Source organism: Rhamphochromis sp. 'chilingali' (assembly GCF_963969265.1).
Source record: "Rhamphochromis sp. 'chilingali' genome assembly, chromosome: 8".
NCBI lineage: Eukaryota > Metazoa > Chordata > Actinopteri > Cichliformes > Cichlidae > Rhamphochromis > Rhamphochromis sp. 'chilingali'.
In genome coordinates this window covers 4,443,375-4,455,430 of record NC_137935.1, presented here as the reverse complement: position 1 = coordinate 4,455,430, position 12,056 = coordinate 4,443,375, and the positions used below count along the sequence as shown (strand labels likewise).

Genomic DNA, 12,056 nt, shown 5'->3' with positions numbered 1-12,056 from the left:
ACACACACACACACACACACACACACACACACACACACACACACACACACACACACACACACACACACACACACACACACACACACATATGTCAGGTATTCATGTCTTGGGGACATCTAATTAACACAATTCGTTCCCTAACCCTTACCCTTAACCATAACCCTGACACTAAAAGCACGTTTTGAGTCTCAAAAATGCCTTCAAACTTGTGGGGACCAGGATTTTGGTCCCTACAAAGATATGAAAACACGCTCACACACACACACACACACACACACACACACACACACACACACACACACACACATTCACATGATAAGTAGCTTCAAGCAGAAAACTTTCCAGGCAGATTTAACGCAGCGACGACTGAAGTGAGGAAAAAGTAGACAAGAAAAGCGTGACAAAGAGGGAGAAACTGAGGCTGTCGTCCATGCTTCTGCTATTCTTTCACGTTTGATCCTGTAAAATTACAGTATTAAAGTGAAAATTAAAGTTTACAGACATACTATAATCTGCAACAACAGTTATAACTAAAAAAAAGATTTTAGTGTCCCGTATAAATAAAATACACTTTACAGCACGATTCTGTTTGTCCACAGTTTCCTGACACTTTAATAACGTTTTTTGACTTGAAAGTCAGAGTGAACCTTTACTGGGATTTTTTGTTTGTGGTGTTGACATGTTTGATGAAGCCGTGCGAAGCAGAGAAAGATGTGAGCTGCAAAGTAAGAGAGCCTGCGAGGGACATAGAGGGAGACGACTCGCTGTGTCATTGAGTTTATTCTGTGAAAAAAGCAAACAGTAAGAGAATGGAGAGAAAACATTTGCTGTCTGTTTATAAATAGGAATGAATACACTCTCCACCCACTGTGAAACACACACACACGCACACACACACACACACACACAGCTTTGTATTGACCAGCAGAAGCTGCCTTCTTTGGACTCTAATCTACTGGACGTCACGACTGATTTATCTCCACTGCAGGGTGTGTGTGTGTGTGTGTGTGTGTGTGTGTGTGTGTGTGTGTGTGTGTGTGTGTGTGTGTGTGTGTGTGTGTGTGATGTATCCATCATGTTCATGCCTCACATCATGTTTTCCAGTGTGTGCACTAATATCAGTCACGATACAGTAAAAGGTGCAGTGTGTATCTGAGGTATTGACTGAATTTATAGTGTGTGTGCATTAAGCCTCGTCATTAGAGGATGGACTTTCCACTGAAGGTGCTGCAGTGCACCCTGGGAATGCATCCGATGCTTTACGCCAGCGTTTTGAGGCTGTCTTCACTTTGGCTCTCGGAGCTTCAGCCCGGTCGTTGCCCTCTTCTTCCTCTCTCCTCATTCTGTTGCTGTATTATTAGTCAGCTGTGTCACTTCACATCTTCTATTTCATTTCCGCCAACGTGGTGCTGTGCACAGAGTCAGCCTGCATTTCTACATGAATCAGAACTGATTATTACGCAGTGCTGCTAACAGAAGTTGTGGTCATTTCCATTGGAGGAAAATCACAGCAGGCAGGATCTGTGGGCTGCGTCCGCCAATCGTAGTTCAGTTTGTCTCCACTGGTGTCAGTGTGTTTGACTTTGGGCCCAAAGATTTAATGGTAGACTGCTGGTTCCACCCTTTTGACACCAACACCAGTTTTTAAAAAAATGAAAACAATACCACTGGTGACAATTATAAATAATATGTTCATGTTGCCGTGGACGAACTCTTGGCTGACGCGTTTTCTCTGCTGCTCGCCGAGGCAGTCAAAGAGTTCTACCACAGGATGTGCAGCTCACTGCTGAGGCAGATGATTAAACACTCGGGTATTTATTCATCTCAAAATGCTTGGCAAATAGTCACAGCTGAAAGAAAGAGATGTAACTGAAGCATGTATCTGATGCGCTGTAACCTAATGCTGAAGTATCTGCACAAGGTTAAATTATTGATATGATGTGAATGAAAGTTTCATTGGGACTGACACTGACCTGAAAGGCTCTCGCTCTGCTGGAGCTACTCTGATTGCAAAGTTACCTCCTTCACAAATCATATTTGAGGAGTTCAGACCCAGACAGTTCAGATTTCTCATTAAGCAACTCACCGGCCAGCATCACCGCCGTCATCAGTCAGTCACATTCACGCACATGTCCCTCTGTCCCATCTCTTCCCTCGTGTCTTGTAGTTTTCCAGCTCTTCCAGCTTGTAAAGCTCACAGAGTTTGCTTTGAACGGCCATTCAGTCGCAGCCGGTGAGTCGACACTGACCAGCGACGGCCTCTCTGATTCACACCTCTGCTATGATGTCAGACGGAGTCGGACTTCTGTCGTGCTCCTCATCCTCTTTCTTCTGCTTTGTGTTAACTGTAAACCGATTTTACCTCCACGTTCTTCTGTGACAGCAATCAATACTGCTTCATCAGTATTGATTGCTGGTAATGCATTCACAGCCAGCGCCAACGAAGACTAAAAAGTGCATTTTTCTCAAATCCATGGCTGCAGACTCCTGTTTCTTAGCTTTATCTTTAAGGCCTCTGACGGTGTGGTAGTTACTTCCTGTTTGTTCCTCCTCCAGCCGCCCACTTTTCCCATAAAACCAAACTGACCTCAGACGGTTGATCCATCAGACGGTGACTCACAGCTACAGGTATCTGCAGAACAAAGACGGGAACACATATATTTTCCTACAGTTTACACTTTAACAACCGTTTTGGACTCGTGTCAAACTCAAAGCGTGACCACAAAAGATTAAATCTTGATTATTTTAATCTGACTAAATAGCTGGCAGCTTGGTTTGCTGAGGTCTTTATGTGAAGCCAGTATGAAGGCTGTGCAGCAATATTACCAGAATATATTTATATATACAACATATAATCCAGTAAAAATAAATGGTTGAGGTTATTCAAGATCAGACAGCTGATTGAAACACCTGGTCAAAACACCTTTGTGTGAGTCAAAATCAACAGTTTAAATAATGTTTGTTTCTCTGCTGTTTCCAGTTAGTGAGAAACAGGAGTGCAGATTTCAATGATATTGTTTTAATACTGTTGCTGTGACCTGCCTGCAGCTCTAACAGGTACATGAGCTGGAGATTCTTTATTAAACAAACAGTGAACCTCCCAAAAACTTTGAACACTGTCATCAAACCTCCTCTTCTACGTGTCGAATGGTATTGATTCATCTACTAATGTCAGTTTTACTGAAGCAGAGGTGCTGCAGAGCGAGAGGAAACACACAGGGGAGAAAGTGGAACCACAGAAACCAAAATCCTCAAGTTCAGTTTCGTTCAGCTTTCCTTCCACAGTTTATTTACATGTGTGGTGTTAAGGTCAGAGATAGCAGGTCTCCCTGCTGGGGGTCTTAATGTGACCTTGTAATCCATGTCAGTATTGATTATGTAGAGCTGTGTGTGTGTGTGTGTGTGTGTGTGTGTGTGTGTGTGTGTGTGTGTGTGTGTGTGTGTGTGTGTGTGTGTGGCTAACGATCGAGGACATTCAGCTAAAGAATAATCCCCAACAACAAGGACTCCAAAGACGCTTTATGTGGCATGCCAAAACACACCCTACAAAACCCAATAAAGTCACACACACACACACACACACACACACACACACACACACACACACACACACACACACACACACACACACACACACACACACACACACACACACACACATACAGAAACCCTCAGTTTGACTCAGAGCCTTGAGATAACTTTTATTTCAGTGTACAAACACGAGCTCAGACTGTTACTATGTTACTGACTGTTACAGAAAGCCCAAGTTTTTATTCTTTTATACCAATTACTTTCATTTTTGTTAAACTAAAATAGTAAGAAAAATGCAGACATATATCAGTGCAGAAAAAACACAAAGTGATGTTTTTTTCTGAGGAGTTAAAAAGTATACTGTATTCAGAAAATCAGAAACTTCTGGCATATCAGACTTATTATTTTTACTGTTATATCATGAAAATGTTCACCTTTGTTTTCTTTTGGTAGGTCTGCTGTCATTAATTTCCAGGTCCACACAGGCCTTTCCTTAAGTTAAACAAACACTAAAAGTGAAAGTTCATTTTTGAGGGTCCCCGATGTGCAGAAAAATGCCGTCATATGGGAGTAAAAACAGACTGAAAATGGACCAAACAGCAGTCAAGAGAACATCTTAGATCATCTATCCACAACACCAGGTTAGTCATTAATGTGTCGCTGTGTGGTTTGGTCCTTTGCTTTACAAAGCAAAAGGCTTGAGATTGATTCTCTTCTGCTCTGTTACACCGTGTGATTTTAAAAGCGTAAAGAAGTGCAGCACATGAATCTGAGGCTAGATTTTTGTCTTTGATTAGATCATTTTCCTCCCGACCTTATATGAAACTCAGATTCATCTCAGGAGTCATAGTGAACCATTTAATCTGAACTCAAAGTGACAGGACCGGTGCTCCGTGAAAACCAAGTAAAGCTGAAAACAAAATAAAAACTACAAGAACAGAAACACACGGGAGATGAAACAGACAGTTGGAGTTTTCTTTTTTATGTGTTGAACTAAATCGGATGATTACAGCTGAGTGTAACAGAAACCTTTAAGGCATGAATTATAAAATGTTTTTTTTGCAGTGATAAACAAATAAAAACAAGTGGATATTCAGGATGTTATAAATATGTGTCTGTAAAATAACTGTCTACCAGAAAATGTCACGATCATGAGTTGAATTGTTTTATTTTGAAAGACTTCTCTGATAAAGGTCAGAGTTACGTGACAGAGAAAAAGCAGAGAGGCTGTGACGCTGGTTCGGTCTGACAGTGAGTGCAGGCGAGACCACGATCACGACCCAGTTTGTCCAGTAAAGCCTGAGCTGATCTTTTCTCGTGTCAGTCAACCTCCAAACCTCCAGAGTCTTTGAAGGGCTGGTTGATACTTGTTTAGCTGGTCATTTTCCAGCCAGTCAACTCTCTGAGGTGATTACTGGGCTCCTCCTCTTCCTCCCCCTCCTCCTTTCTTCTGAGTCTGATTCTTCCTCAGTTTTTTTTTTTTTGGTATTGTAGATTTTTCACTTCATTTTGATTTTAAAGGCTGACAAAGAGTGTGTTTATTTTAAAACACAAGAAAAGCTGCAGCCTCTGCAGTATTTGAGGAATGAGAATGAGTGTAGCAGTGAGCGGACATGCAGGAGGGACTTTTGGACGTGTGGGGATCGAACGGTCTGTGATTAGTGGACGGCCCGCCTCACCTCCTGAGCAGCACCTCCATCAGTCCCTGAATCACTGAAATATAAACGATCAGAGGCGGGGGGAGCGAGGAGAGACCATCTGAATGATCTCAGTGGGTAAAAGACCAAATTGATTATGGATGTTTTTTAAGTCAGCACAGATCCTCCCTCACACACACACACACACACACACACACACACACACACACACACACACACACACACACACACACACACACACACACACCCTGCTCCATACCGCCATCTGTGCAGCCCCGCCTCAGCATATTGCTTCAGGGCCAACTGAGGCCACAGTGTGTGTGTGTGTGTGTGTGTGTGTGTGTGTGTGTGTGTGTGTGTGTGTGTGTGTGTGTGTGTGTGTGTGCGGGGAGAGGGAGGGAGGGTGGGGTTTTGGGATGTAATGCCTTGCTTATAATAACCTGAATAATCTATGTACTCCTCACACACACACAGAGTCAGGTGGATAGTTAATCACATCCTGTGTGTGTGGATGTGTGAAGGCAGGCAGCATGGGGGAAGAGTCACCACTGAAATATTGATAATGTAAGGTAATGATCCCAAAATCTGCTTTCTCACATGAACTTTTTGCATAATCTGCCCGGGACTGAGCAGCAACTTTAAAAACCGCAGTTCCTCTAATGGCCACTTGAGGCTGGCTCCAAATCGATCAGCTTATTACGTCTTTACAATAGAAATAAAGACGCCTGCACACTGATGCACAGAACAGCTTCGGCCTCTGTCGATAGTTTCCCCCTTCATATCTGCACGGTGGGAGGATTTTATTGTAAGTCTTCTATTCTGATTTATTTAAGGCTTACAATGTAACTTTTGGGGCGTGGCTGCTTTGATTGACAGATGTTGCTCTCTGCTAAGCTCCACCTCCACTAACTGGAATCACCGGACCTCTTGACCATTTAGTTTCAGTCATCGACCAAATTATGAGACATGCAGGATATTTGTGACCCACACAGTCCTACAGACTGGGAAAATACATATTCCACAACCTCCTGGGCGGGGGTCGCTCGAGGTCGTTATGTGTTGCAAAGAGGGTGCTGCGCCCTATTCTGATTGCTTTGTTAGTTAGTAAGGTTTATATTACAGTGCCATATACGTCTTCAGAACTAATTTCCCATGGTGACTGCCAGCAACCTCCAGCAACCACACACCACCTGGTTTGGGAAACATAGTATTATACCCCAGGTGACCATTAATTGGGACCTTAAGGCAGTATTCTCCTGAATGGTAGTTGTCACCACTCAGATAATACCACCACAACAGCGCAGATATAGGAAGAGAGGAAGTGAAACCTGGAAGCAAAGGTTTTGCTGAGTGTTAAGTTTTTTCCTCAAAGCCTCATGTTTTCAAGCTGCTCCAACACGTCCCACAGAGCTGCTTCTGTACTCGTATAGCACCTCACCAGTATTAGCTGGTAACTTCAAGCTAGTCGTTCTCCCTACAGCCAAAGTCTTTTTTTTGGGGGGGGGGGGGGCAGGTGAGGTGTCACCCCCTGCTGGTCATTATAAAGAACACAGGTGTAAGGCTTGATTTTCCAGACCTGGGCGCTCTTTTACACAGTCTTTTTGTCCAAATGTGGTAACTTCAGCCTCCCAACAATTAAAGTGGTAGCTGCTCCTTTTGCAGATCTTGGATTAGCACATGTGACACCTGACATTTGTAATTTGGCAAACACCTCTATGTCAGGTAAAGTTTGGAAGGTTCATGGCTGCTGTGCGTGTGTGAAAAGTACTTAAAGTCATTTGAATGAAATATTAAACCCATGTTTTGGGGTTTGATGTGGGGTTTTTTTTTGGCTAAATCGTGTTAAATGTCCCATTAAAAGAGCCCGCTGTGATTTTTCAGTATAACAGCAAAAACACATGACTGAATTAAGGCCCTGCTGCTTCCACTCGTGTAGAACGCTTTGCTCTGTTGTCCCAAATCAGATTTTTCAGATTGGAGTCATGTTCCTTTTATCTGGATGTCTGTAAAAACTAGAGATGGCACGATACCACTTTTTTATGTCCGATACCGATATCATAAATTTGGATATCGGCCGATACCGATATGAATCCGATATAGTGTGTTTTTTAATCAATAAAACTTTTTTTAACATCTTTCTGCATTTTGTATAAGTTCAAACTCAAGTTTAAAAAAAAAAAACACTAAAGCTATTCTGTTATACCTGTATGCAAAAAATACACTGCACCCAAAATATTTCATAGTTCAGCAACACTGATCAATCTAATAAACTTAAACCTGCACCATCCTCCCTATTCTGGTATTTTAAAGAGTACTTAGTGGAAATATTAAGCAACCTAACTAATAGGGTTGCAAACTCCCAGCAAAAAAAAAAAAAAATAGGGAACCACCCCCCACCTCATGATGCTTAATCGACATAATCAACTTTAATTTAATGCAGTGTGAATAAAAATGCACAGAAATCAATTGTTTTTCAAGAATAATTCAATAGATTCAACATCTTTCTTCAACAGAATTGCAGACTGCAAGATGGTATCTTCCCAAAGGAAAAAGTACTATAGCTTACTAGGGTATATTAGACTTAACAGTTACTATATACAGTAATGGACTTCTATACATTTTACATTAGATTAAAACTTTGGGTGTAAGATTCAGATAATTATTTATTAAAAGCTAGATATTTTAAATGAGAATAAGAAAGAAAAGTATTTCTTTGTGCCCCCTTTTCCCAGTTAATGCCCTATCGGCCCCCCTGGCTAAACTTTGCTAGATCCGCCCCTGCACAGTTACCAGCCGTCAGCTGCGTAGAAAAAGATCCTGGTGTAGAAAGTAATATTAAATAAATTCTAACAACAGCTTATCAAGCTTAAACGTGCTGCTGTTGTTCAGCCGCTGGTTTCCTCTTTCTGACGCGAAGTTAGCAATAAACAAAGAAGAGAGACGGACTCGCGACAGAAAACCCGATCAGCTGATCAGTTTCATGATTGAAGTAGCAGCAGGAGAGGGAGGGAGAGAGAGGCAGTCGCTCCATATATCGGTTGTTAAGCTGAACGCTGGAATGCTTTACAAACATTCAGAGATGAACTTATACACTTGCTTCACTTCTCTCTGGGATCACTTTCTCGGAGATGAAATGCCGGATTGGTAGCGAGGCTTCAAATGCTCAACCAGACAACAAGTCTCGCACGCCACAGCTGCTCTATCACGTGAGCACACTGCTCCAACGTGCTACGGTTATGAGCTGAGTTACGCCGTGTTTTGTGAGGTGCTTTTTTGATATTTAATGGATCGGATTACATTTTTTATTTCTCTCCGATATCCGATCCAGTAATTTAGGTCAGTATCAGACCAATACCGATACGTAATATCGGATCGGTCCATCTCTAGTAAAAACCACATGGAAACTTCAGCCACATTCTAGTGGTTTGAAATCCAGCTAAAGTGGATTTTTAGAGATGTGGCTCAGTCCTGGATTCACATTAATCTGTACGTCATGTCACGTACAAAGCAGCACATCCCGACCACAGCCACCCAGCTGTGACTGCTGCGTTAAACGTGGCTGTGTAAACTGACGTACTCCGTCATTTAGGCTTTGCTCTGCTCTTACTTTGCTGTTTAGGGTTTGGAAAAATACGCCGTGGGTTATCATGCAACACCAGCGTCATTAAAGCACCCAGAATATCCAGCCTGACCACAGTCAAATAACTAAACAAGAGCAGACCGATGCTGCATACCTCTGCCAGGCCTGAATAATCCCCCCACACCACTCAGAGAAGTTAGAAACCACAGGAGGAGAGGACCCAAACTCAGCACAGTGTGGGGCAGATTAAAATCCAGATTGTCCAAACTTTAGCTGCAGGCAGTGGTCAGTCAGTGTAGGTGACATCACAGGCGAGCGGCAGGGAAACATCCAGGAAACCGTTTAAAAAGGTCAAACATGAGGTTGACTTGAGCGGGCCACTTCTGTCCTTCCAGCAGCGATACCTGCAGGGCACTCAGCATTTACTCCACTGCATTTAAGGCCAAGCTTTAGTTACTAATTATTTTAGATTCAGCTAGCAGTAATTATGGTAATTAAATGAGCTTTTTTATCGTCACTAAAAATATACAAAGGCCCTGATCTACAAGCCTGGTGTCACAGACATTGCTTGACACAGGCAACTAAATACACTAAATGTACATGCGTTTGGTTTTTTACACATTATGAGGAGTTGCCTGTGTTTTAGTGTAAAAAGTTCTGTTATCATTAAATCTTTAGTTGAAAACTTGGTTTGAAGTTAAGTTAGTCTGCAGGATATGAATATATGTCATTGCAATGTCCTCTGGAGAGATGGAAAAACGCCTCTGTGTGTGTGTGTGTGTGTGTGTGTGTGTGTGTGTGTGTGTGTGTGTGTGTGTGTGTGTGTGTGTGCCCCCTGCCAAGATGCAGTCTGTTATTTGGTCACGCACTCACTTCTTCCTTTCACCCACACTCTTCCCTTCGTTCTCTTTTCTTCCCCTACCTGCATCCTCTTTTTATCTGCTTTCTTCTTCTTCTTCTTCTTCTTCTTCTTCTTTGTCTTTGTATCTCTTATTCCAGCCCACTCAGGCCCACGGTAGCCCTTCGTTCATGCAGAAAAAAACCCACTATCCCCCCTCCTCTCCCCTCTCTTTTTCTCTTCGTGTTTCCTTTATTTTATATTATACGTCCTCTTCTTCTAAATTACCATCTGTCCTCTGACGAACACACACGAACACACTCACACTGATTGCCACCTGACAAAAGACTTTAAGGTTTCTGCATAAAAGCCTTGACACGCTCTCTGCTGTTCAGACGTGATTCATAATGCTGAAGTTTTCTGCTCAGTTAGAAAAAGTGCTTCTTGCTTGGGACTATTTTCAGTAGCATAATAATCCACTTTTGTTGTTTTAATGCATTTCTCTACCGTCAGAGCAGAATATGTGGGAGTGAGTCTACTGTGTGTCTGTGTGTGTGAATTAACCTGTCACCCGGTTCAATAGTGTGGCTGATTGATGTATTTTAATATAATGGAGCTGTGTAGCACAGACTAATGGCTTTAATACACACAATACTTGTTATTGTAATATGAACAACAGGAAAAGATGGACTCTTTATATGTCTGTATATAAAACACAGAGGCAGCTTCTGGGCTGGCAAAGTGAAGTTTTCTAATGACCAGCAGGGGACGACTCCACTGGTTGGTGACCCATAAGGGGCTCTGTCCATTTTTCAGAAAATCACAGGATTGATTTTAAGTGTGCCGTATTTTCCAAAACACACGGTAATAACGACGGCCCGCTAGCATGCTCTACCAAAAACTGTGCTTTGTTGTGTATTTGACAGACGAAAGCTAAACCATTTCCACACCACTGAAGTTGCACCATTTTTACAAACCAATTCTGGTTCATCTGTTTCATTCAACGATCCGCTTTCTCCCTTCTCGTTCTCCGTCGCCGCCATGCTTTTTCCGCCATGTGCGTATGAAAACAAAGGCACTGCGCATGCACGTTTTGCCCATATTCTACATGGAAGCACCACGTTTAAATCTGGTTTAGGAGGGGCAGCCAATCCTAAAAAGGTTAGCTTAAAGGCAGTAGGAAGTGAGCTAAAACAGCTTCAGTCAGTCACAGGTTGAGCTGAGGCCCAGTATAAGAAATCAGACAAAAGATATAAGAAGGATTATTTTGCAGTCGTGCAAAACTGCTTCTCAGTCCAAAAAATAAAAACACAAAATAAAAGACGGAAGCTGCTTTAGATAAAGAAGGAACAGAAGCGTCAGGGTGTGCTGTGCAAACCAGGGACTCTCCTGAGCTGGAAACTTCAAAGACCCAAATTATAATGGGTGTGGTTCAGACGTTTGTGTGGCTGTGTGTGTGTGAACATGAATACAGACTGTGTGGGGTAGACACTGATACATGCACATGTATCCATGCGTCCATGCATGCTGTCAAACCTGTGAAAATATGTTAAAATATACATTTGAAGTCTGGGCCTGGGGGTTCGTCTCATTACCACGACGACATGATTTTGGAGTCAGCTGCAGGCAGACGAGACAGAATTTGATCTCTTTGTGGTGATGTCTCAAACCGGTTCAGACTCTTCACGCTGCTGTTTGTCGGGACTTTTGCAGACGTGTTTTTTCCTTCTTTGTTCTTTATCCAGAAGGCTGCAGTAACGCCTCCATCTGTCTTCTCATCTGTCCCTTTGTCTCTCCTTGTTTAGATTCCTTGTTTATGTCACGCCTCCTCTAATATCTGACACCGAGAGCTTGTCGGGTATGTGCAGTGTTTAGTGTTTGTTGTAACAGCGGGAGCTCCAGGAGCAGCTGGAGGGGGTGCTCCGTGGCCTCCCACTGCCAAGCGCACTGAGCTCTGCTGGGCTACGACTGGGGCGGATCCCCCCTGCTGGGTGTGCAAGTTCAGCTAAATGTTTAATCCATTTCTGCAACATCCTCCGGCATGTAGAAGCTAGCATGCACAATTTATTTACATGCAGAAAAAAGCAGAGCTTGTGCATTCTGGTTCCCATGTTCAGGCAAAAACCTGCCTGACATGAAACGAACATTTGATTCCAAATCCTAAAATGGAATTTTTACCTCTGAGGTAACTCTGCTTACACTAGGCAACCTGTAACTCCAAACCCTTCTGAAACCCTCCGCCAAAGCTTACACCACAACCTGATGTGCACTTTTCTAGAGATGTATGTACACAGGGTGTGTGGTGTTGCTTGTGATGACTGTGATTGATCAGTGTGATTGGAGGCATTTCTGTTTACTTTTTCTTCTGCCTCCATTTTTTCAAATGAAGAGAGAAGAGAGAAAACCACCTGCCTAAAATTGCAGATCAGTATAGGCACAGCATGCACAC

The 12,056-nt window shown here is 42.8% G+C and overlaps 1 protein-coding gene across 4 annotated transcripts in view; it reads left to right on the top strand.

The window, feature by feature from the left end:
• Positions 1-12,056, top strand: part of pak1 (p21 protein (Cdc42/Rac)-activated kinase 1) — an 81,904-nt gene that overhangs the window by 27,236 nt on the left and 42,612 nt on the right. The window contains exon 1 of one of the 4 annotated variants that reach the window (XM_080888934.1): positions 4,150-4,172. The exons of the other annotated variants lie outside the window; for them this stretch is intronic. The gene's annotated coding sequence lies outside the window, so the exon portion shown is untranslated. Of the gene's footprint in view, positions 1-4,149; positions 4,173-12,056 lie in introns of those variants that run through there. 4 annotated transcript variants of the gene reach the window in all.